Source organism: Mirounga leonina, unplaced genomic scaffold (genome assembly GCF_011800145.1).
Source record: "Mirounga leonina isolate KUSES-001 unplaced genomic scaffold, KU_Mleo_1.0 Mir_366, whole genome shotgun sequence".
Lineage (NCBI taxonomy): Eukaryota > Metazoa > Chordata > Mammalia > Carnivora > Phocidae > Mirounga > Mirounga leonina.
The window spans coordinates 15,189,970-15,217,087 of record NW_023270709.1 but is presented as its reverse complement, the minus strand read 5'-3'; the positions used below and the strand labels follow the sequence as shown (position 1 = coordinate 15,217,087).

At 42.1% G+C, this 27,118-nt stretch overlaps 1 protein-coding gene across 8 annotated transcripts in view; it reads right to left on the bottom strand.

Moving 5' to 3' along the window:
- PHACTR1 (phosphatase and actin regulator 1) overlaps positions 1-27,118 on the bottom strand; it is a 308,221-nt gene that overhangs the window by 219,139 nt on the left and 61,964 nt on the right. The window contains exon 2 of one of the 8 annotated variants that reach the window (XM_034985690.1): positions 5,884-5,918. The exons of the other annotated variants lie outside the window; for them this stretch is intronic. The gene's annotated coding sequence lies outside the window, so the exon portion shown is untranslated. The remainder of the gene's footprint in view (positions 1-5,883; positions 5,919-27,118) is intronic. 8 annotated transcript variants of the gene reach the window in all.

Sequence of the window (27,118 nt, the reverse complement as noted above, 5' to 3'; positions counted from 1 at the left end):
GACCACCTGCCCAGAAAGGTGTCAAGTTCCTTACCACTTCACCACTAAAGGATTACATGAAGTTTGCAGGCTCTGAACTATATGCCAAGACCCTCCAGGCTGGTAGATCTCAAGCTTCAGTGCAGGTAAGAATCAACTCAAGTATCTGTTAAAACTTCTGATCCCTGGTCTCGATCTTAGATCTGAACAAGTAACATGAATGCATTAATAAGCAGCCCAGGTAATTTCGGTGTGAGCAGTGTAAGAACTACACTTCAAAAAATATACTACGGCAATCCTACCAAAGCCTAGAATCTTACACCCTTCTTCCCAATTAAATCCGTAGCCTTCAGGCGGCTAAGGAGGAAGATCGCTTCAGTGATGCTAGCCAGTGCCAAAACCCTCAAAGAATTTGAAGTCTTTAAACGTGTCTAATGTTCATATAGTGCTTTATTCTTTCCAGGTGTTTTTAAAATTAAGTAATCTCTACACTCAACCTAGGGCTCGAACTCACAACCCAGAGATAAAGAGTCACACATTCCACCGACTGACCCAGCCAGGCGCCCCTCTTTCCAAGCGCTTTTCCATCTGTTATCTCATTAGATCTCTGTAACTTTTCTATTATGTAGGAAGGGTATCAAATTTCCTAATGTTGTTGCTCTGCAATTATGGGTAACATACCATGTTCTCTTCTCAAAGGATCACATCACATTGTAGCTTTTTAAGGCTCTGAGAAGGCCAGCAATAAACCTTATAAACTTTGTTTAATCCTTTGGTTCCCAAACTTAATTTAACCACAAATATGGCTGGTTGGTGTCCCCTGGTGGGACACCATTGAGGTCTCAAAACAAACCAGCATTCCATGCAGCATCATTTCTGAAATGCCGGGGCAGTGTCTTTTTTGATCCCTTCTACAGATGCAGGAAATTAGATGCAGAGGAGTCTGGGGACTTGCTCAGAATGCACCAACTCAGACAGGCAGTTAAAGTGGCCCAGGGCTCCTAAGTCTAAAGACGGGCCAGTCATTCCTCACACCCCAAACCTTATGGGTGGCTTGAGGATGCACAAGACCAAGCAGCATATAAGTTTTTTGATCCAGCTCTTCTCAGTCTCTTCTCCCATGATATTGTCAAGGTTAACACACTCCTCAGCCTTTTTCCTCACTTGAGCTCACTCCAAGATCTATTAATAATGGCCCCTGGGTTACCTACTGAATACGGAATGATAGAGCACCTTGTGAAGACCTCACATTCCATGGAAGAGTCACTGCCTGAGTCTACTTCCTTTTAAGCTCAGATTTCTCATTTTCTTTCCCTGATGACATAAGTTTCCGCGTTTACCTCCCATTAGTTCACAGACTAATTTTTCAGCGCCATTTGTCATTTGCGTAGCGACTATGTGAAATCTAAACAGTACTCCTGGAGACGATATTTTCACAGGAATTGGGTCCTTGCTAAAACAGTCTTGCTTTCTTTCCCTTGCGTGTATCATTTCCGTGTGTATTTGCCATCCATAGCTCTAACTTGGGTCTGCCTGAACCATTCCTCAGAAAAGAAACTGATGTATTTTTTGAGGTTTTCATGAGGAATTCGTAATTTTCCTTGTTTCAGAACACAGAAATTGAGTTCCATTAGTCTTTTTTCAGAGGTAAGTATCCTATTCCTTTTGTCCTGTCAATAATTCCTTTGGGGACCTTTCATTATTCTTCTGCATGAAAGATGTTCAATTTCTAAAAGAGGTCTCAGCAGGGAAAGTCATCAATTTTTCCCCTTAAGAAGTTCTGAATTCGGGGCGCCTGGGTGGCTCAGTCGTTAAGCGTCTGCCTTCGGCTCAGGTCATGATCCCAGGGTCCTGGGATCGAGCCCCACATCGGGCTCCCTGCTCCGCGGGAAGCCTGCTTCTCCCTCTCCCACTCCCCCTGCTTGCGTTCCCTCTCTCGCTGTGTGTCTCTCTCTGTCAAATAAATAAAATCTTTAAAAAAAAAAAAGTTCTGAATTCACATCGAGTTAGGAGTGTATTTTTAAATTCTTATTTTAAATGACTGAATATACTGATCTCAGAGTCTAGAATTTGAACTCTGAACACTGAGGTCTAAGCGTCAATCACTGATTAGCTCTGTGGGTATGGGCACATTCATTCATTCCTCTCGGAATGGCATTTCCTTAACAGCAAAATAGGGACCGTATCTACTTCTCTGATTGTATAATCCTTATATTAACACATGAAAACTCTAGGCTAATAACTGGCACTTAGTGTGTTCTCATCAAACATCTCCTTATGCTTTGTCTGAACGTACTCTTGGTTCACCTCGTCCGGCAGTGTGGAAGGGAGGCAGGCTGCTGGGTCTTAGCTGGAGGGCTTCAGAAAGTACAGCTAATGGCCATCAAATGCTCCAGAGCTCCCATGAAACCAACTGAACAGCACTGGTTCCAACTGGGAAACCTCCCCGCGTTGCTGAAGGTAAACAGTGAGTTAGAATGTTGGCCTACAGTTTTACTTGCAATTCAGTATTTTAATTTATAAAGCATCTTTCCAGTTTTTCTTTGAGGTGACATAATAAAACTTGTCACGACTAAATTAGCTCTGATTGTGCTAGTGTCCCCTTTTGAAAGTTTCCAGATGAGAAGGCCTCAGGTCAAGGAAAGGAAAAACAGGGATGTCACAAGAAATGGGTCAAGTTCGGGCCTCTGTCCTCCTCTCTGTCCCTCTGGGCACTTTTGGGAGGTATCATGGCCCATGAGCACATGAGGTTATGGTGCATTAACCCTGCAAACATTTGTTACACACTTATTGTACCACTCGAGTTATGGGACAGGGGAGTTGAGGAAGGAGAAGGTGAAGCTTCTACCCTTTAAAATCCTAAAATGCAAAGTATCACACAAAAGCAAATACTATTCCATTCGGAGAGGAATGGGAAACTGATATGGAACATACAAAGCACACGTATAATGAGAGGTAAGAGAAATTCTTTGCTTGGTGTGAGAGAACAATCTTAAAGGTCATTATTAAAGGCAAAAGCAAAAGGCAAAAGCATCATCTTTCTGGAGGCAAACTCAAAATGTAAAAAGAATGTTAACATTCCCAGATAAAATAAATCTAGCATAGTCAGGAATTACCAGGGAAAAGAACTTCATCTGCTTTGAGAATATCCAGGCACAGTCATGGCCTACGCTTTGCATCCAAATTCTTACTGATGAGTACAACTCGTTTCTGAACAATAGAACCATTCCCTTCAGTGCAGTCCTCCCAGGGGACCCTGGTCTGCAACCCTCGTTATGTTACCAAGAAGTCAGAAGGGGAAGGACCAGGTGGGTTAATGACATGACTGCTGTCCCCACAGATAATTCTCCTGCATTCCTTGGACGGTGCCCGAGTTTGGCAAAACTGATGGGACATTTTTACTGCAGAGCTAATCAAATATCAATCTTGGCTGTTCTGAAATTGATGCTGAAAGCAAAGGCAAGCCTTGTCATTGAAAGGCAAAAATTGTAGAAAAATATCCTGTCTCTCCAATTCACATTTCCTGCTTTTTTGCACCTATAGATTAGTGGAAAATCTTAACTTTACCCAAGATTTTCTCATTCAAAATACAAATGCCTACTGTGTGCAAGAGGAGTCAATGGCCATTCTCAGGTACCTATCTGAAGAGGGTTTTATCACTTATCAAGCACTTGCCCAGTTGTATCATTTGATCCCTACAACAAACCAGCAGGAGAGGTAAAGCGAATATGTTAATCCTTATTTTACAAAGGAGCAAATTGACAGTGACAGGGACGGCTGGTTGCCTGCCAATATTCACTCTTCCCTTCTCTTTAGTGAAAGCTTCTTGATTTTCTGCCCAGCTGAAAGACTGTTTCCTAGCCTCCTCTGAGGGTAGATGTGGCCATATTACCAACCTTTGACCACTGAGCTGTAAGCTGAAGTTTTGTGACTTCTGCCACGTCTGCTAAAGAGAAGGGATGTGTCATTTCTTTGATCTGCTTTTCCCTTCACCCATTGTTTTTTGTTTTTTTTTTTTTAGATATTATTTATTTATTTGACAGAGAGACACACAGTGAGAGAGGGAACACAAGCAGGAGGAGTGGGAGAGGGAGAGGCAGGCTTCCCATGAAGCAGGGAGCCCGATGTGGGGCTCGATCCCAGGACCCTGGGATCATGACCTGAGCCGAAGGCAGAAGCTTAACAACTGAGCCACCCAGGTGCCCCTCTTCACCCAGTTTTCTAGAGCAAAGCTGTGATGGCTAGAACTTGGCAGCCACTATGAGGACAAGGGTCACCTCATAGTAATGAAAGAGCAGTAAGCTAGGTGGCACCTCGGTCCTCAAGAATTTCATGAAGCCATCACACATGATAGGTTTGAACTGGCTGCCTCTGCATTTTTCCATGAGAGAGAAATAAACGCCTATTTTGTTTAAGTTATTACGATTTTGTTTTATGCAGCTGAACCTAATCCTAATGCAAAGAAGTGACTTGCAGAAGTTTATACAAACTACAGTTTGTAAGTGGCAGAACTTCAAGTGCTGACATAACAGGTCCATGTTCCACACACTCTCTGGCAGAAGTTCAGGACCTTTTATAACCTGTGTCTTAGCTTGTAAAGGAGTAAAATATTTTATGGTTTTTGTTGTTGTTTTTTAAAATTTAACATTTTTTTTTTTTAAGCCAACCTATAGGAAGACTTTCTTCCCCTCTTCCTCTTTCCATTCTCCCCTACAGTTTTTGTGTGTCTGTCAGACTTTGATTTAATCATGGAATTTCCCATAGCTTAGCTCTCCCTTGAAAACTTCATTTACTCCTGTGGCTTGAACAAGGATAAGCTGAGTACTTCTAAATGTAAGCTTCTAGCCTAGAAGGCTCTTCTAACTGATACAACAACTTACTAGCTGTGTTAACTCTGGCCCAATTACTTAACTTCTCTGGGTCTCAGTTATTACATCTGTAAAATGGGGATAACAACAGCATCTGCCTCATTGGGTGAAAACATGACTAGTTCATATAAAGAAAAGACTTTGAATGGTGTCTGAACCATTCTGTTATTAATACTACTCTTCATCTCTAACATTTTACAGGCACCTCAAATTCACTTTATTGAAAGTGAATTATTTTCATCCTTAATCTGATTTTTTTTTTTTAAGATTTATTTGAGAGAGCAGGCTTGAGCATGAGCAGGGGGAGGAGGGAGGGGAGGGGCAGTAGGAGAGGGAGGGAGATAAGCAGGCTCCTCGCTGAGCAGGGAGCCCAACATGGGGCTGGATCCCAGGACCCTGAGATCATGACCTGAGCCAAAGGCAGACTTTTTTTTTTTGATAGAGAGAGAGATAGCGAGAGAGGGAACACAAGCCGGGGGAGTGGGAGAGGGAGAAGCAGGCTTCCCGCGGAGCAGGGAGCCCGATGCAGGGCTCGATCCCAGGACGCCGGGATCATAACCTGAGCCCAAGGCAGACGTTTAACCAACTGAGCCACCCAGGCACCCCAATCTGATCACTTCTTTAGGAATGACAAGGTCAGTTTTTAAATGCTCAGACAGAAATCCATGAGTTATTTTTGATACCATCTCTTCCGTCACCTCCCCCAGATCCAATTCATTCGCCAAGAGTGGTCAAAACTAATTCTTCAATATTTCCCAACCCTCTCTACTTCTCTCCTCAGGGTAGACCAGTTGTCTGCATCATCTACTTCTATTCTTTTATTTTCTTAAATTTATTTATTTATTTTAGAAAGAGAGAGAGAGAGAGAGGGCATACGCACAAGCACACGCACATGGGGGAGAGCCAGAGGGAGAGAATCTTCAAGCAGACTCTCCACTGAGCATGGAGCCCAATGTGGGGCTTGATCTCACGACCCGAGAGCACGATATATATATAGTATAGAATAGTTAGATTGTTCTAAAAGAAGTTTACTTACCTATCTATGTACCAGTCTAAACATAGGCATAGGATCTGGAAGAAGAAAGTCAGCTATAAATAGAGGTTCTACTTGTACGCTAAAGTCATAGATGATGATCTCTATAATTTTATTTTCTGATTTGGGGTAAGGGGAGAGGGCTGAATTCAATCCCACCTCTGCCTTCTATAAGCTATATGCAAAGCCGCAGTATCTACCTTTGCGCAATAGGGAAAATAAAACTTATCTCTTAAATTGTTATGAAGAACGAGTGAAGAATATTATTGAAGAATGAATATGTGTGAAAGCATTTATTATGGTATGTAGCATAGTCGCTATTATTATTTTATGAAAAGCATGTTGCCATTATTGTAATGTGAGTATTTCACTTGTGTTTAAATCTAACAGATCTACAAATGGTACTTAGTGGAGCTGTGGTTGAAAATACAGGGCATAAAGGAATTACTGGTAATTTTTAATGTTACCTCTCCTACCAGAGGCTATCCCTGGGGTATGTGTGATGCAGCATTTAAGAGCTCAGTTTTGGAATGGGTAGACATGAGCCTCATGACCTAAGGCAAGTTTCCTCACTTTAAAATGGGAATTAAAAAAATAACTTTTAAAAGGAGAGTAATAATATCTTCTTTATATAGTTGTTGTATTACATAAGATAAGGCACTTAAGTGCTTAATACAGCTCCTGGCCATAGTTAAGAACCAAATATTATTATAAATTCATCATGTTTTAAAAGATTTATTCATTTGAGAGGAGTGAGCACGAACGGGGGGGAGGGGCAGAGGCAGAGGGAGAAGCAGGCTCCCCGCTGAGCATGGGGCCCAATCCCAGGATCCTGAGACCATGATCTGGACCAAAGTCAGACACTTAACCGACTGAGCCACCCAGGCGCTCCTATAAATTCATAAAAATTTTTTAAAAACATAATATCACCTTGATAGTCCACTAGTTATAATTTTTAGCTAGCAAATTTCTTGCATTTTAAAGTGTAATTGTAAGAATTAAACAGAAACAACAGTGCAGTAAAATGGTTTTCTGAAAAAAAAAAAATAAAATAAAATGGTTTTCTGGGTTTAAAAAAAAAAATAACCACTTACAACTTTTCTGGAATATTTGTATTCTGAAAGGAGATAAACTCCCATCTAAAAAGTGGAGGGGGAAATGAGGGGACTCCTTATGAGAGGACGGTGGATAACAAAGTAAGCTCAAATTTAGCTGGATGCCAAAACCATCTTTATTCTATAGGACTTAATTCACATGAAAATGGCATTCATGAAAAATGGATGTCCAGTACTATACAGATTAATAAAAACAGTAGAGCCCACTGGCTGGTCTAGCTAGAGTTAATTTTTTTGTCTTGGGGAAAATAATTTGGATTTTAATCTTATAGCTAAGTTGACTAAAAAGGCAAAGAGGAATTCAAATATATTCACAATGTCCTCATGCAGTGCACAAAGCAAACACCCTGTGAACACTCTGAAGGCATTAGGGACATGTATTTAAATGGAAATTGCCTGAGATCTGGTATAGATCCATTAAGCAGAAAGGAATTAGACCCCACGAAGTCAATATTTTCATAGGTTTTCTAACAGCATTTGATATTTGTCAAACTATCATTCAAGAAACACTGAACGTAATTCCTTGATCTATTTCCTGGGCTTTTTGCTACCCAGAACAGTAAATTTTTGCCATTTATATTAGCTTACATGCAAATATAACTGTTCTCTTTGATGCTTATTTAAAAATTAGATGCAGCTATGGAATTGAATGGATTCGAGAAAGATTCAACTCAAGAGGACAAGCCAAGTTAAGGGAATCCTTATGTGCAAATGGAGAAGACACAGTCAAAAAATTTAAGTCTGACAAGGAAGTCTTCTGTGTCACCCCCAGATACAACCACAACCCCAAAGCCAATAAAAGGAATTTTTTGTTTTTTTAAATTATCTGGAGGCCCCATATCCACTGTGGGGAGAAACGGTAGCTGTTCATTTTGAGCTCTTTCTCAGTTCACCAAGAGAGCAATAACTGAACTTTTAAGATAAAATATGAGGGGAAGTGGTTTGGAGGGGGGAAAAAAATCTATATTAAGGACTTTTAACAAAAATTAGTTTCCCCAACAAACCACCTTTCATGAATTGAATTCAACAAACATTGACTAAACATCTGCTCTGTGTGCAGCTTTATGAAGTGGACAAAGATGAGTCCCTGCTCTTCAAAAGTATAATATTGTGGGACACACACATGCAATCATCTAATGGTTCAGACAAGACCTAGAGAAAACAATTTTTCCCATTTTCTTAAAGACAAGTTTGTGCTGTTTTGCTCTATTATACTCAGTATAAGGTATGTAGACTATTTTATTAAAAACCATAATCTAGCACGTTGTTTAGGGCACTCTGTGGGACAGGAAGAAGGCAAGTCAGCTCTGTATAGCATTAAGAAATTCTTTTCTAGAACAATTCATCCTGTAAAAGTTGCAGCAACTTTTATGTCTGTAGTCAAATTGGCATGAATCAAGCTTCTGAGTTCTGACAGATCGAACCAGTACCATATAATGCTTTGCCTCTCTGGTTCTGAGGCCCACCAACTACAACAAACAGCTGGAAACAAACAGCATTATCCTGTGATCTTTAAAAAATGTTTTTGTCTTGTTGCCGATAACTGCTCGGGATGGCTGTTTGCAGAAAGAATCAATGATGTGATGGTACATTCTAACAGAGCGGGGCCATACAGGACCACTGGTCTATAAAACTGGCAATAATTGGTTTTGTATAGTATTGTCCTCACAACAGCTGTCCTAACTACTGTCCTAACCTAGAATAGGTCAAGCGTTTGCAGTTATTACATCCTGAAAATGAGAAATACCTTCAAATAGTCACATGTCTGCAGTTTAGCTGGAGCTAGAAAGAGGAAAGGACAGCCTCACTTCATTCCTCCAAATCAGTTCCCTGCCAAAAAGCAATGGTAAAGATTTTGCGGACATGAAAAATCTAAGGTTAAATAGTTTGAAGATTTTGTGTTATTCCTAATTTGGGGATCTGGCTTGGGTTTCAAGGTGGGGAGGTGCATTTAGCAATGGATCCACAGGCTGTTTCTCTAACAAGAATATACACCAATGCTATCTTCCTAACTATTGTGCAGAAACTTTTAGCTAATCAGCTGTTGTCCTCCAGATTTTTCTCCTTACAAATGTAGTTGCAAGTTATGATTAAAACCGTAGCATTCTAGAGAAAAATTAAAGTGCAGGAAAAGAGAAGGAAAGGAAGAAGTTAGCTAGCTTCATTTTCATGACATTCAGGAAATAAAAGTTTCACAAAATAGAGACTTGCTCTTACTGGAAGTTTTGACCAAGACTCCAATATAATAATGAACGTATCGATTTCATATCATCTTCTGTATTCTCAAACAGTATAAAAATTCATAACAGAGTTAGTAAATGTCACAAATATCCGAGGCACAAGGGATATTCTGTACACACTAATAGGAAAAACCTAGAAAATACTATTTTAACAACACACAGAAACAAGATCTCTTCTACTGTGTGGCCATGACCTCCCCAGGAGTGGGAGCTTGAAATTAAGAGCTATTTTGTCATTTAGTCAAATGCTATAAAACAGGGGGAAACTAAAGGCAGATTCTTGTCTATACACAGATTCAGTACCACATAGGTTGAGCTAACGTAATTATGTCTCAGGAAAGCCAACGTTCCAAAAATATCCAATACTATGGGCCACAATTACTTTTCAAGGTATTACTGTTCAGTGTAAAATATATCTCCTTAATAAATGGTAAATACAGAATAGCCTAGGAATAGTTTGGCAGTTATTCTCAGGCTATATAATATCAGAAAAGATCTCTCCATGGGTAATTATTCTATAGCATTAGGTAAAATAGTATATTCACGAATTCCTCTCCCCAGTGTGGAAAATGTGGTATTTCATTAGACTGGTAAATTCTGTAAGTCTCAGAATAGTGATACAGAAAGCTATATACACATTCTAGCATAAATCTTTTCAAGATGCAATTTAAATAGTGACACCTTTCTCAAGATCCCCTATAACTTATCTTATTACAGATTGAATGTACAGCCACGTTCCCATGTAGTGCCTGGTTTAAGATCTACTAAAAAGTAAACTTCGATATCTTTTTTTTTTTCTTGCTACCATTGTATTCTTTGGGCAAAAGTGGGTTAACAAGAAAATTGGTAATTTTAGGTACTTGTTTTAAGGACACGAGTAATATCAACCTTATTTTACAAAGAAAAGGTATTCTAAAGATAAATGAACCTGCTTTGGGTAATAGAGCGGATGTGCCAGAATTTACCTGGAAAGGTATCCCGGTAAACAGGTAAGTACTCTCCTCATGCACTCCGAGTCCCATATAATGTAACATTACTAAAACATTACTAAACCAATCAATGGTCATGGAACACATGAAAGCCACCAAAAAGCTTTACCTTAGCACCAGTATGGGAAACAGAGGAGACCAAAAAATTGTATTCCTCTGCCTTTTATTACAGTTTTAAATGAAATTTTTTTCAGTTAAACTAATGGTGGACTTACATCACTCTTAGGATATATAATGACATTTAACTTTGTTAACCAATATGAAGTGCATCAACTATTTGTCTAAGCAAAATTCATAAAGACGAAAAGTGAAAGGTGGCACGATAAACATATTCAAACATTAGGGCCTAAACAAGACAAACTGTATAAGGACAGTCACACCCTATTTTCAAATTTAAGAAAATCAGCCTGTTGGGGCGGGGGGGCTTCCATCCAAGTTGAGGCATGTGTGTTGGGTCAGCGGGGGAGGCTATCTGAAATCAGGATGATCCTAAGAAACGTGGCATGCGTGTTTCCATAGGAATAAGTTATCATTACTTGGAAATGTTGGAATAGGAGGTCTCGAGGCACTGCTGAATCATCAGTCTACACCAGTGGTTCCTTTTTTTTTTTTTTTTTTAAAGATTTTATTTATTTATTTATTTGAGAGAGAGAGAATGAGATAGAGAGAGAGCATGAGAGGGGGGAAGGTCAGAGAGAGAAGCAGACTCCCTGCTGAGCAGGGAGCCCGATGCGGGCCTCGATCCGGGGACTCCAGGATCATGACCTGAGCCGAAGGCAGTCGCTTAACCAACTGAGCCACCCAGGCGCCCTACACCAGTGGTTCTTAACCAAGAGAAGACATTTGGCAGAATCTGGAGATATTTTTGGTTGTCACATTGGGGACAGGTGGGGGTTGTTCCTAACATCTAGTGGGTAGAGGTCAGGATGCTACACACCTACAGAACACAGGACAACCTCCCACAATGAAGAATTAGCTGGCCCAAATGTCCACAATAGCCAAACTATGGAAAGAGCCAAGATGTCCATCAACAGATGAATGGATAAAGAAGATATGGTATATATTTACAATGGAATATTATGCAGCCATCAAAAAACCCCCCACGAAATCTTGCCATTTGCAATGACGTGGATGGAACTAGAGGGCATTATGCTAAGCAAAATAAGTCAATCAGAGAAAGACATTATCATATGACCTCACTGACATGAAGAATTCTTAATCTCAGAAAACAAACTGAGGGTTGCTGGAGTGGGGGGTGGGGTGGTAGGGATGGGGTGGCTGGGTGATGGACATTGGGGAGAGTATGTGCTATGGTGAGCACTGTGAATTGTGTAACTGTTGAATCACAGACCTGTAACCTTGAAACAAATAATACATTATATGTTAAAAAAAAAATAAAAGAAGATAGTAGGAAGGGAAAAATGAAGTGGGGGAAATAGGAGGGGGAGACAAACCATGAGAGAGTATGGACTCTGAGAAACAAACTGAAGGTTTTAGAGGGGAGGGGGGTGGGGGGATGGGTTAGCCTGGTGATGGGTATTAAAGAGGGCACATTCTGCATGGAGCATTGGGTGTTATATGCAAACAATGAATCACGGAACACTACATCAAAAACTAATGATGTAATGCATGATGACTAACATAACATGATAAATAATAAAAAAAAGAATTAGCTGGCCCAGAATGTTAGTAGTGGCAAGGTTGAGAAACCCTGTTCTCTAAACCTTAAAACACAGGTCTTGAAAGAAGCCAGGCCCAGTTGGGTAAGTTCCGCTTTCCCCTCTTGTATATATTACTGCATAATCATTGGCTCAGCCCAACGACTGTTCATAATGAGTGTTCCCCATAAGTAGAACCCCGTCTGTTCTTCACGACCCACAGACAGCTGTTTTGCATGTGTGATTTATCCTGTTTCAGCTAGAATATAAACAGATCATTCTGAAAAGCAAATGCCTTGACTGGTTTTAAAGTTCCTAGTTTATGAGCAATGGATTCCACTCTAGGAAATCACTGATGAACACAGCCAAGCAATTAATGGACTCCACATGTTAAAAAACAAAAAACAAAAACAACAAAAACCTAAGTCATGTAGTTTTGGCACTGAATGCTAAAAAATCCATCAGAATTCCTATTCAATTGAAATTTCACAAGATTTCTTTTCTTTTTTTTTTTTTAAGATTTTATTTATTTATTTGAGACAGAGAGAATGAGAGACAGAGAGCATGAGAGGGAGGAGGGTCAGAGGGAGAAGCAGACTCCCTGCCGAGCAGGGAGCCCGATGCGGGACTCGATCCCAGGACTCCAGGATCATGACCTGAGCCGAAGGCAGTCGCTTAACCAACTGAGCCACCCAGGCGCCCGAAATTTCACAAGATTTCTAAGTCGTTAGTGACTTTCCTTATACTCTTCATTTTTCAAACCTACATTTTTAAACTTCTTCCTTATCCTATTAGCTACAATAGACTCGGTGCTATTTCCCAAACACTGTGTGAGTTACTGCATGTCAATTTTATACTTACAATAATCCGAATTGGTAGGAACTACAGATATTTTCCTTATCCTTTTTCAAACTCAAGAAGTGTAAAGACAGAAAAGGAGAACTAATTATAAAACATTTGACATATGACTTCATTTAATTAGGATAGGATAAGCAAGAAGGATAAAAAGGCAAGAGGAGATAGGCACTACTTATTATAATAATAATAGTAGGGACGCCTAGGTGGCTCAGTTGGTTAAGCGACTGCCTTCGGCTCAGGTCATGATCCCGGAGTCCCGGGATCGAGTCCTCATCGGGCTCCCTGCTCGGCGGGGAGTCTGCTTCTCCCTCTGACCCTATCACCCCCTCTTGTGCTCTCTCTTTCACTTTCTCTCTCTAATAAAATAAAATCTTAAAAAAAATGATAACAATAATAGCCACCATTTATTGTGTGCTTGCTATATTTTAGGGTAAGGTCAGTGCCAAATGCTTATGTCCTCTCATTTAATCGCACCCCAGCCCTGGGTATGGATGCTGTTAGTCACCATTTCATAGACGGAGAACCTGAGGCTTACTCTGATGAAGGCCACACTCAGGGTAGCAAGTGGCCGGCATACGTGCCCTGTTCTGTCGCACTTGAGAGTCGACATCAGGGCTTGGCACACTATGACCCTTAGTTCAAATCCGGCTGGCTGCCCATCTTTGTAAATAAAATCTTACGGGAACACTGCCATACTTTTTCATTTATATATTGCTTATGGCTTCTTTTGAGCTACAACAGCAGAACTGATTAGTTGCAACAGAGACCATATGGTGAAAGCCTAAAATGTTTACTATCTGGCCCTTTACAGAGAACGTCGGCCAGTGCCCGTCTGAGCTCTTCGATAGGAAGTAACATCAACTTGACCTTGTGCTCCTTACATTCAGGCCTTGGAAGTCCTTTGCCCTCACAAAACCTGGCTAAGAGGCTTCGTTTCCTTCCCACATGACTCCCTGCCTCTATTTTTTGTAGCCATGCTAAGGGCTAAGTACTCTCCTTTTCTTCCTTGAAGAGTTTCCCTGAATGATGGTAATGTTTCGCAAGTGAAACTTACTAAATATGATTCCCTCACAGTCTGCAATCATTAAAAAGCAAAAACAAAACAAGTATTGATTTTCTGCTGGGAAGAAGCTATGTGCCAGGAATACAAAAATGAATAAAACCTAATCTTGCCCTCAAGGAGCTCACAGGTGAGCAGGGGAAACTGAGGTACACACACGGCAGAATGGCTTTCTGCCAACGATGCTCAGGGGCTAGGATTCCAGAAGGAGTACATCTTCCCAAGCCACCCAAGGGCTCAAAGAGAAGCCACTTGAAAACCCATTTCTCTTTTTAAGAGAAAGGTCTCCATCGTGTTGAATTAAGGAACAGAATTATGGCTCGTCTGTTCAGTTAGTGGAATTATTATTCATAGACGCAGAATGGTAGAGCCAAAAGGATTTACGGGCTCAGCCCCTTCATTCCATAGATGAGAAAGGCAAGAGGTGTGTAAGTGTGCCCAGCAACGAGAGGAGAGAAAGTTGTCAGAAGTGCCCAGCAGCTGAGCATTAATAACGCGCTCCAGAGGCTGCACAGCTGGGTACTTAAGGGCATGGCTCTGGAGGCAGATTTGGGGCAAGTTACTCTATCTCCTTGAGCCTTCATACTCAGAGGCCACTATAATAAGTGAGTTCATAGATGTCAAGTGCAACGGAGCCATGCCTGGCTCCGAGGAGTGTCAAAGGAAGGTGCTATTCTGAAAACTAAAAACGAGGCATGGAAATGAACTAAAACTCAACTCTTTAGGTGAGCCCAGATTCTACCACACTCTGAGACACCCCCCCTGCCCCCCCGCTCCGGGCTGCCTCTCTATCACACCTAGGCCCTTCTGGTGGGGGAGGAGGGGAAATCCCCATTCTGCTCGGCTTTCGTCTTAGACCCACTGAAGTATAATCTTTTATTCATTTCTTCAGCCTTTATTTCCTGTTGTCTAGAAACATCTCTGACGCCCCCTTCTGCCCCAGTCCTACCGTCACCACCCTTGGCCATGCAGGGATCATCACACCTGTATTACCTGGTCTCGCCCAGCTCCACAGCACCCCAGCTCCCCTGTGCCCACCGCAGGCTGCAGCCGGATGAACTGAGACGCCCTCTCCATCATACCGGTCCCCTGCTGAGGAATCTGCCATCGTTCTAGGTACCACGTACCTTTAGTCTAGACGCTGCGGGCTGCAACTAAATATCCTTTAAAGCCTTACCTGATGTTATTTCTGATCGCAGAGACGGATTTCAGATCCTGACACCGACCCATACCAGCGGTGTGACCCGGCATACTGCTTAAGCCCTGAGTCTCAGTTTCCTTTATTGTCAAGATGAGATAAATACTACTCATCTTTTGGGAAGATGAAGTACACAGTTCCCATCATTGGCACAGGGCTTGGCATAAAGTAAGTGAATAAGATGTCATTGTTAGCATCCGAACATCAGTAAACTTAGCCTTCCTCCCCCCAACCCTTTGTTCGAGGTCACGTGAGTCCCCCTACCCAGGACTTCTTCCTTCCGGACTTCTGCCAATCCAAATCAGCATCTTCACACAAAGCCTTCTCCTGGGACTGGAGTCCACATTGCTCTCTTGCTTTGGTGAGATCACTCACGGTTGGCATACCCACCTTGCTCCTTAATCAGTGGTTCCTAACCCCACGGGTGATTTTGTATCAGAGGTACAGATCTGAGATTCAACAGTCTTGCACAATTCACAGCGCTTATCAGAGCACATAGCCTCCCCAGTGTCTATTACCCAGTCACCCCCTCCCTCCCACCCCACCCCCCACTCCAGCAACCCTCAGTTTGTTTCAATCTCAGGTACATTTTTAAGACTGCTGGCATTTCGTGGGTAGAGACCAGGGATGCTGCTGATTATCCTGTGATGCACATAGCCCTCCACCTCCAACGAAGAATCATCCAGTCCAAAATGTCAATAGTCCTGCAGCTGAGTTACACTGACCTAAAACATTCCACACATGGAGACCACAAGTCTCTGGAAGCCCCAGCCCTACCATATGGTTCTAGAGCCTGACTCGGGAAGTGGGGAGTCCCGGATGCCTGGCTGATTGATGCACAGGTACAATCAATAGAATCATTTAATTTGCATTCAGAACTCTTTTAGCCAGAAAAATCACTGAATCAATATGTTCAGCAAACACATTTCTTTTTGGTTAGTATGTCAAGTTTCGAGCTAATAGCTTCCGGTGGAAGGAAATATTCATGAACCAACCTCATTGTTCTGTTGGATTCCGTATCTCTCAAAGTAGGAAACCTATTCAATCGATACGGTATTTTCTACGGGAGGATTCTGAAATAGCACATTATTTTTCCTCTGGGGCATTCATCTCTTGTGATGCTCTCCCCACCCCCAGAAACAAAAAACACTGATCATTTGGGTAAATTTGGGTAAACGAGTAGATACACTTCATCCGTGAACCTTCACCATGTGCATGGGCATACCACGGGCTCAGAGATTAAAACAAGCTACTTAACTTTGTTTTAGCTCGGTTTTCCAAATTAGTTTGATCTTGAAATTTTTCACATACCATCTATTACCATCCAAAGGAGCGAGTGTTACACGAACACATTCTGGAAAACAGCTCATTAAAGTTGACAAACATCTCAACATTGAACTGTAGAACTTGAATTATAAAGTTTCTCACACTGTAATCAGAGCTGCTTTGGGACACGAAATAGCAGAGAAGCATGACACAGCCCCCCGTAACTTTAAGTCTTTAGCAGGAAGGGGAGTGCTTTCTGCTGGTCTCTGCTGGAAGGGCACAGACCCCAGAATTTGGGCAGACCATGTTTCCAAATGGCATGGAAGAATGTGTCTTTTCTGCCTTATTACCTTGGACTGGTTATAACAGTCCAGACCTCAACATATTTAAACGCCAGGCAAAAAAAAAAAAAAAAAAAAATCGTTTTCCCACAAGCAGGAAGGTGAATTTAAACTTTTGTGCTGGGGAGGAACCAACAGATTATGACCCTGAACATCCATAAGGAAGCAAAGGAAGGAAACAAAGGATGGGAGCAAATCAAGACCCAAAGGTGGAGGTTCAGAGTCCCCCAATTTTGTGACCCATTTCCAGACTGCTCTCTCATCCACCCCAACGCCTTGTGTCTAAGTCATAGACAGAGTTGTTCATTTTTAAAACTCTGTGGTTTCTACGGATATAGCTGAAGAGCCAAGGACTATGAATTCTGAAGAGGATCTGTACTGCCCAGAGGACCTCAGCCCATCCCTTGCTGGAGAATATTGCAGCCTTTGTCTTTTGAGCAGGAGGGCCGGCCATGGGCATGGTACTCGGTCTCTCACTCAGCCTTCAGGAGACTGCTCCTCAGAGTGACCTGCACAGGCTGGGAAGGGCTTGGCTTGGCTGAGGCTGGGGGGGGGGGGGGGGGGGGGGAGGGGGGCCACTCACAGCCAGAAAGCAGCGTAGCTGCAACAATGCCACCATCTGTTCACCTTGCTCAGGGGACCCCTCTGCTCTTTCACCTTGAAATAACACAGCGGTCATTGGCCCAGTCCTACAGGTCATACAGCCTATTTGGACCTCTGTTCTTCTGCCCACCATCACGAAGGAACAGGGAGGAGGAGATGAAGGGAAAAGAGAAACGCATCTCCTTCCTCCCTTCCGAATGTGCAAGGCAAGCTAGCACCGTGGATCTAAAAGCAAAACACACCCCTGTGTCTATTTTTGAAAATGGTCCAGATGCCTCCTGAATGTCCTCAAGACCCTCCGTGAAAACAAGTGCCATCTTCCTATCCGTCGCCCCCTTTCGCAAGGAGAAAGAGAGGTCAGGCCTGAGCGACTTGTCTGAGGCCAGTTTCTGCTGGCTATTGGAACAGAGATGTAGGAGCGGATTCCCAGAGGGTTCTCTGTTTTCCTAACCCTCCCCTTGAGGCTGCTAATTCCTTCTCTCTGGTAAACACTGCCAGGAATTGCACTCTTAGGATTTTGCAATAAAAATAAGCCGTGTCTGCTTTCCAAAATCATGGTGGAAATCCTCCCAGTTAAATCTTACTGTAATTTAGGCTGGGATGTTTTTCAAAGTAAATTTGTGCCATTTTGTTCATGGTGAATTATGGACTTTGAGCTAGTAACAAACACTGACCCATCTGTCACACTTACGGTTTAAATGCTAAATGTCATTCTGCTTTGGTCTTCATCACTTGCTTACAAATCCAGCGGTGAGTTTCAGGACCATCGACAATGTGAAGACGGGAGCGAAAGGGATTGTGCACCAGATCCGATCTCATTTTAAGCAGCTGTGTTTTTTTTGTTTTTTTTTTTAAGAGTTCACTATTAATGTTGGTGTGAGATTAAACATTCCTACTGAAATGATTTGAATCTAAAAATGTTATATATGATGTAATTCTTCAGCCAATTTGTACATTTTCCCAAAGCTAACTCTACCGTAGGGTATGCATCTACAGCGCATGTTTCTCTCTCGCTCGCTCGCTCTCTCTCTCACACACACACAGCCCCCTTATAACCTATTTGATTATACCTTATTTATATCACAGCTGCTCTAGTCGATGTTTCATCTCCACTGAATTAAAATTTAAGGTGTAATCCGCTGTTAGGATGTGATGTTTAAATTCTAGAAATGCAATACTCACTCTGCAATACATTGTACCTCATCTAAATGGAGCAGAGAACTCATCTAAATGTGCAGAGAACAACATTTAAACTGTGGTTCTAAAAATCTCTAGGATTCCAGGGCACCAAGGGAGGGCAGGGAGAGCAACCCCCCTCTCATCTGGCTTATCTATGGGGGTCTTCCAAGATACTTGTAAGTTTTCTTGCAAAGAATCTCTCTTCTCATTGGTGTCCTTATTTCTTGAATACAGATGTTCCTTTTTATATGTTCCCCTCTTCCGCCTTTCAGAAAAATTTGAAGTTAACACAGGTCTGCAGTCCAAAAATTACTACATGCACCAGGTATTCCAAGCTATTTCTATGGTCCTATCACAAGAAATCTACATATACATCATGATTCAATCTCAAAGACCCTGGGCAAGGATGGGAGGGGTCCAGTAACTCATCATTTCTTTTTTTTTTTTCTTTTTATTAAAGATTTACTTATTTGAGAGAGAGAGAGCATACGAGAGTGGGGGGACAGGCAGAGAGAGAATCTTCAAGCAGACTCCCCACTGAGTGCAGAGCCTGATGCGGGCTCGATCTTATGACCCTGAGATCATGACCTAAGCTGAAACCAAGAGTCGGACACTTAAGCGACTGAGCCACCCAGGTGCCCCCCCCCATCATTTCTATTTCCATCTCAAAGGGCTCTTTCAGCTGCACATATTAAAATCTCTTCTTTTGTATTCAGTTTTACTTTGGGTTGTGGTGTTCTGACCACAGGCTGCTTAATAGTGCATGAATAATTCATACCATGGCTGGTAGGAAACTGCACCACACTATTTATTCGGGATGTGACAACATTAGGGCTCTGGGCAAGCCAAAAGGTTCACTGTGTGTTCATTTGGGGGATGAATTCCCGGCTGTGGCATGTTTGACTTTTTTAGTGGGCTGGCAAAGAAAGTTACAAATTAGTGAGTTACTGAAATTTGCAGAGGACTATTTTTTTTTTTTTAAGATTTTATTTATTTATTCATAAGAGACAGAGAGAGAGGCAGAGGGAGAAGCAGGCTCCCCGCTGAGCAGGGAGCCCGACGCGGGGCTCGATCCCAGGAACCCGGGATCATGACCTGAGCCGAAGGCAGACGCTTAACGACTGAGCCACCCAGGCGCCCGAGGACTATTCTTGAATGTGCAGCAAATCTGTGGTCCCCCGTCACTAAGATCTGTTTCATTATAGGCAAGTAGCTCAGTTTATCAGACAGGTGCCAATTTCCAAACATATAAATGTTATGTACAGTGTCTGTCGCTCATGTCAAACACTCATAAACAGACTGTAAGACTCTCAAGAAATAACCTAATTCTGGTATGTGCCCAGCCTGTCAGAGACGGATGGTTGCTAACTCCGGGGCAGATTTCATTCCTCCCTTTGTGCCCACCCTTACTGAGTACACCTTCAGAATCTGGAGGCCTCACTATAATGCAGCTCCCAGTAACTCAAACCAACCAGTAATGTAGTCTGGTAGGCTGATCTTCCCTTTTGCAATTTTTTTTTTTTTTTCCCTTTTGCAATTTTATTTCCCTCATTACCCGAAGAATTAAATCAGGCTTTGCTTTTCCCTCTTCTTGCTTGCTCTTCTGTCCTTCTACTCATAAACTTGGAGCAGGGCTATTGTTTTGAAGAGGCTGCTTCATTAAAGATTGCTATTGTACTTGAAATAACACAAGAATGGAGGTAAGGTGGGGGGAGACAAGGGGAGCAGAATGTGACACCTCTAAAGATGAAAATTAAAGAATGGGAACTCCCCTCCCCTTCCAAGAACCACGGCTGGGGTTACAGCTTGTTTGGAAGATAATCATTTGATTTTATAATTACTTTTGTGGGTTGCAAAATAATTACTGTGGAGGCAAATCTCCATGTGCCAAAAGAGCAGAAGCGATTATTCTAAAGTTCATGCTGAAACAATAACAGAGAGTCAAGATGGTGAGCTCTTAGGTGGGATTTGAAATCCAGTCCATTTGTAAAATGTGCCAGGCTGAAGCCCACATAAAGGTCAGGGTGGGGGTGGGGAGCAAAGATAATCCACAGACCCAATCCCCACAAGTTGTTCTTTTTTAGGTAGATCTTCACTTTAAATTTGTCCCTCTGGACACCTTAGGATATCAAGTAGCCCCTGAGAGAGACCAGAACTGCAGTTCAGGTGAGTGTCACCGACAGGATAGGGTCCCCCTGGATTCTAATTCAGATATGGTGCTGAGTCAGCAAACTGATGGGTGTCGGAGAGTAAGTATTTAAGGCATTACGGGTCTCTGTTGCAACTACTCAGCTCTGCAGCTGCCGCCATGGTCAGTACATAAATGACTGTGCATGGCTGTGTGCCAATAAAACTTTATTTATAAACACCAACGTTTGGATTTCACCTAAGTGTCTATGTCACTAAATATCTGTCTTCCTTTGATTTTGGTCAGCCTTTTGAAATTGTAAAAACAAACAACACCTTCTCAACCTACAAAAACAGGCAGAGGGCCGAGGCTTACCAACCTCTGATGGAGCTGGATTTCAGGCACCTCAGGAACATCTTCAGGGAAGAGAGGTAAATTCATTTTACAAGGGGAAGAAACGCAGGATGAAGGTGACCCAAGTCCCCAACACTTCCTAATGCGAACCAAACACTCTCCACCACATAATCTCCTCTTGCCCTTTTTAATGAATTGACAGTTTGCTGTGGGTGTTGGTTTTTGCCCAGATTTTTCTGAAGAGTCCTTTCCACATTTATTAATCACATTAAGAAGCTGAATTTCGCTGACCAAACTAGTCTCCTCTCAGAGGTTCATCTCTCAGAAGTAGCCAAAGTGGCTGTGGAGGTGACTCCAGAGGGACAGTCCAGAGGGACGAGCATCAGCTCGTGACGGGCAGGAAGCCATGAGCGCTCTGGTTCTGTTCCCTCTTCTCTAACATGGTCACAATAGTAACTCCATCTTGAAAAGGCTACTGGGATGATCATAAGGAAAGAACGTGCTAATTATAAAGTGTAATATAAATATATTTATGTAAGGTGTCTAGGCTTTCTAAAAAACCTTACTGGCTTCCTGAAATAGACTGCATTAACTCTCTTCTTGACCACCAACTCAGAACCTTCTTTCTTTTTAAAAAAATCCTCTAGGGAGGCTATAATCAAAAACACAGGTAACAAGTATTAGAAAGGATGTAGAGAAATGGGACCTTCACATAGTCATTGCTGGTGGAAAGGTCCAAGGGTGCATCCACTTTGAAAAGGAGTCTGACGGTTCCTCAGCTGGTTGAACAGCATTACTATATGATGCAGCAATGCGACTCCTAGGGAGAAATGAGAATTACACCCAGGAGAAATGAGAATTACGTCTGCACTAAAACTTGTATACGAATGCTTACAGCAGTATTACTCATACAGCCACGAAGTAGAGACCTAAATGTCCATCAACTACTTAATGGATAAGCAAAATAGGTCACATCCACACCATGATTTAGCAATAAAAAGAAATGAAGTATGACACAGACTACACCATGGAAAAGGACCTTGAAAATATTATACTAAGTGAAAGACGAAAGGCATCCGATCACATGTTGCATGATTCCATTGATAGGAGATGCACAGACTAGGGAAGTCTATAGAAACAAAAAGCATATTGGTTATCTAGGGTTAGTAGAGGATAGGAGGACTGCAGGGGTGGGCTTGAAGATGGGGTGGGTGGGGTTTCTTTTTTGGGTAATGAAAACGTTCTAACATTGATTCTGATGAGGGATGCAAAACTCTGTGAATATACTAACACCCACTGAATTAAACACTTTAAATGGTTGAATTGTATGGTGTGTGGATTACATCTCAATAAAGCAACTGAAACTCCAATGACATTTTCCATAGAAACAGGAAAAAAAAAAATCCTCAAATTTGTATGGAACCACCAAAGACACCAAATAGCCAAAGCATTCTTAAGAAAAGGCAGGAGGCAGGGTGCCTGGGTGGCTCAGTTGGTTAAGCGTCCGACTCTTGATTTTGGCTCTGGTTATGATCTCAGGGTCTTGGGATCAAGCCCAGTGTTGGGCTCCACACTCAGTGGGGAATCTGCTTGAGGATTCTCTCTCTCCCTCTGTCCCACCCCCAACCCCATTCTCTTTAAATAATTTTATTTTTTAAAGGCAGGAGGCATCACACTTCTTGGTTTCAAACTATATTACAAAGCTATAGTAATCAAAACAGTATGGTACGGGCACAAAAGCAGATATACAGATCAATGGAACAGAATAGTGAGCCCAGAAAAAACAAACAAACATGCATATATGGTCAATTAATTATGACAAAGGAGACAATATACAACAGAGGAAATGATCATCTTTTCGAGAAATGGTGTTGGGAAAACTGGACAGCCACATGCAAAAGGATGAAACTAGACCATAGTCTTACACCTCACACAAAAATCAACTCAAAATGCATTAAAGACTTGAATGGAAGTCCTAAAACCATAAAACTCCCAGAAGAAAAGATAGGAAATAAGTTCCTTGACATAGATCTTGGCAGTGATTTATTTTTTTTTTTTTTTTGGATTTTACACCAAAAGCAAAAAACAAGCAAAAATAAACTATTGGGACTATATCAAACTAAAAGGAAAAAAAAAGCTTCTGCACAGCAATGGAAGTCATCAGCAAAATGAAAAGGCAATCTGAAATGGGAGAAAATATTTGCAAATCATATATCCAATGAAGGGTTAATATCCAATGAATTCACACAACTCAGTGGCAAAAAAGCAAATAATCCGATTAAAAAATGGGCAGAGGATCTGAATAGATATTTTTCCAAGGAAGACTCAAAATGGCCAACAGGTACATAAAAAGGTGCTCAACATCACTCATCATCAGGACAATGCAAACCAAAACCACAATGAGCAATCACCTCACACCTCTTAGAATGGCTATTGTCTTAAACCAGCAAACAAAGAAATAACAAGTGTTGGTGAGGATCTGGAGAAAAGGCAACCCTGGGTACTGTTGGTGGGAATTTAAATTGATGCAGTTATTACAGAAAAAACAGTATGGAGGTTCTTCAATAAATTAAAAATAGAATTACCATATGATCCAGCTATCCATTTCTGGGTATATATCCAAAGGAAATATAGACAGGATATTGACAAGATAATTGCATATCCATGTTCACTGCAGCATTATTCAGGATAGTCATGAGGTGGAAGCAACCTAATTGTCTATCAATGGATGAATGGATAAAGATGTGGTATATACACACTGGAATATTATTCAGCCAAGAGAAAGAAGGATACCCTGCCACTTGCAGCAACACAGACGTATCTTGAGAGCAATCTGCTAAGCGAAATACACCAGGCAAAGACAAATACTGCATGGTATCACTTCTAGGCAGCAACTTGTTTTAAAGTGAAATTGTGAGGTGCCTGGGTGGCTCAGTAGGTTAAGCGTCTACCTTCAGCTCAGGTCATGATCCCAGGGTCCTGGGATCCAGCCCCAGGTCGGGATCCCTGCTTCTCCCTCTCCCTCTGCCCCTCCCCCTGCTTGTGCACTCTCTCTCCCTCTCTCCCTCAAATGAATAAATAAAATCTTTAATTTTAAAAAGCATTTAAAAAGTGAAATTGATAGACACAGAATAGAAAAGTGGTAGCCAGGGACTGGGGATGGAGGGAGGAGCATAGGGAGAGGTTGGTAAAAGGATTTGGACTCTCCGCTAGAAGATGACTAAGGTCTGAGGAGCTAATGTAAAACATGATGACCACAGCTGGTAACACTGTGTTATATAACTGAAATTTACTAAGGAGAGTAGAAATTAAACATTTTCACAGAAGAAAGGTAAATACGAGGGTGATGATGTGTTAACTGGATGGAGGGACTCTTCACAATGTATATCAAATCATCACAACATGCACTTTAAGTATCTTACAATTGTTTTATCAATTTTGGCCTGAAGTTTAAAAAAAAAACAAAACAGTGAATATAAAAAAAAAATTTAAGAGGCACCTGGATGGCTAAGTTGGTTAAGTGACTCTTGATTTCAGCTCAGGTCATAATCTCAGGCTGGTGGGATCGAGCCCTGAGTCGATTTGCTCTCCCTCTCCTTCTGCTCCTCCCCTCCCTTTTCTACCTCTCTCTCTCTCTCTCTCTCTCAAGAAAAATAAATAAATAAAAGGAAAAATAAAAATTTTTAAGCTGTTAAAATCTTCCAAGGGCTCTTGCATCCTATCATAGCACATGTCCAAGCTCCTTGGCATGATAGCCAAGACCCTTCCTGATGGACCTCTACCCATTTCTCCAGGCTCCAGTTTACCTTCCCATGCATACTCCACTCAAGTCATATCAAACTACTATCCCTGCAGTCACTTTAATATATATTTATTGAATAGATAAAAAAAATTAATTGATTTACATGTATATTCTTAGGTTGAACACATTTTTTTTTTAAAGCGCCTAACATCTTTGTACTGTTCTAGGTACTAGAGACACAGCAGTGAAGAGCAGAGATGAGACAGACCCTTACCCTGAGCAGTTTACAACTGGTGCCCTCTCCTTGAGGCTCTTAACCTTTTTCTGTCTCTGCTCTTGGTCCTGCCAGAGAGACACTTTCCCTCAGGCATCTCTGCCAGACCAGTGATATGCACCCACCATAACTGAGCTCAAGTGCCATCTCCTCCCATCTGGCCTCGCTGGCCTTCATTCTCAAGAAGAATGAGTCCCCACCTGTGTGTCCGTAGCATCCTTAGCCTATACCTCCACATGGCAATGTCCCTTGCTAGACTGCGAACTCCTCTCAGAGCAGAAACTCCTCCTTTATTTCACACATCAAGTTCACTGCCACCATCAATGCTTGTTATACCGTGTTCTAGCTTTCCTCTGGCCTCAGATGTAGAAACACCATGACTGCAAACCCCCCCCCATCACATAGTTTCTTCCACGTGGTCTGCTGCTAGCATTCTGGCTGGGTTGTCTCCACTGTTCAGGTCTTTGTTTCCAACCCAACTACTCGATTCTCGTTTAGCTCCTTGTTGCCTTACCCAGAACTTTGCAACTTCTGCCTCTTTGGCCTTTTCTCCCCTACCGACCTTCTGGTTGAAGGGAAGCTCATCCCCTCTCCTCCCCCAGGTCCTCCGGCTGCAACAAGGATCTCATCACAAAGCCCAGCTGGCACAGACCTGGGAGCTACCAGAGGCAACTCCCAACCGGCTCGTCCCTCTCCTCCTTTCAGATAGGGCTTAAAACTCCAAACACCTGGGGCGCCTGGGCTGCTCAGTCAGTTAATCATCCAACTCTTGATTTTGGCTCAGGTCATGATCTCAGGGTTGTGAGATCAAGCCCTATGTTGGGCTCCACACTGAGCAAGGAGCCTGCTTAAGATTCCCCTCCCTCTCTCTCTGTCCCTCCCCGGCTAGCTCACTCCTTCGGCTCTCAACAAAACCCAAAAACTCTATACACCTACAAGTGTTTACCATTCATATGAATCGCCAAACTGCAGAAATGAATGTTTGGGGCTAGTAAACAAGTATCGAGCCCTCCTCCCACCAATATGGTTTTATGTGTATATTTTCTCTATTAATCCTTTTTATCTCCTTTAGACGTGGGTATATTTCAAGCTATAGATTTTACAAATATTTTTAGCCTCTCTTTTCCTAAATGAAGTATTTATAGATGTCGTCTGTAAAGCATCAGAAGATATTAAAATGGAAGGGGAAATTATTAGTAAAATCACATATAATTTCAAAGCTTTGCTAAAAATAAGGCCAACAGACTTTGAATTGCTGGTGTTCCTGGGGCTTTTTAGGAGTCCGTAACAGCATCACAGGATCTTGGTCTCTTGACACTTAGACTGCTTAAGGTCTTGAAATACCCTTTCTCTTGTCTGGTCCTTGCCTCGGCCCTGTCAGCAACACCATCATAAAAACCCACTCACAGGGGCACCTGGGTGGCTCAGTCGTTAAGCGTCTACCTTCGGCTCAGGTCATGATCCCTGGGTCCTGGGATCGAGCTCCGCATCGGGCTCCCTGCTCCGCGGGAAGCCTGCTTCTCCCTCTCCCACTCCCCCTGCTTGTGTTCCCTCTCTCGCTGTGTCTCTCTCTGTCAAATAAATAAAATCTTTAAAAAAAAAAAAAAAACCCACTCACATATGCTTCAATACAATACAGGAGCGGGGCAATGTGGGTGATAAATTTAGAGGGGCTTATGGTCCTTTTCTCTCTACTTTTGTCTATGTGTACAATGTTCCATAATGATAGTTTTAAAAAGGTAATTTGTTCACACCTCTGCTTAAAAACCCGTGTGCAAGTGCATCTGGGTGGCTCAGTCAATTAAGTGTCTGACTCTTGGTTTTGGCTCAGGTCATGATCTCAGGGTCGTGGGATCGAGTCCCACATCAGGCTCTCTGTTCAGTGGGGAGTCTGCTTGAGATTCCCTCGCCCTCACCCTCTGCCCTTCCCCCTGCTTGCATGCATTCTAAATAAATAAGTGAATGAATGAATGAATGAATGAATGAATGAATAAAATCTTTAAAACAAACAAGGAAACAAGAAAGCCCTGTGCAGCCTTCGGGGATCACAGGATGGAATCCGAACTCCATAAACTGTCCCAGGATTTTCCTGACCTCCTTCGTGCCCAAGGTGGGACTGACCATGCTCTCCTTTCTGCCTTTAAAACGATACCCTTCTCTCTCACTTTTTTTTTTTAAAGATTTTATTTATTTATTTGACAGAGAGACACACAGCAAGAGAGGGAACACAAGC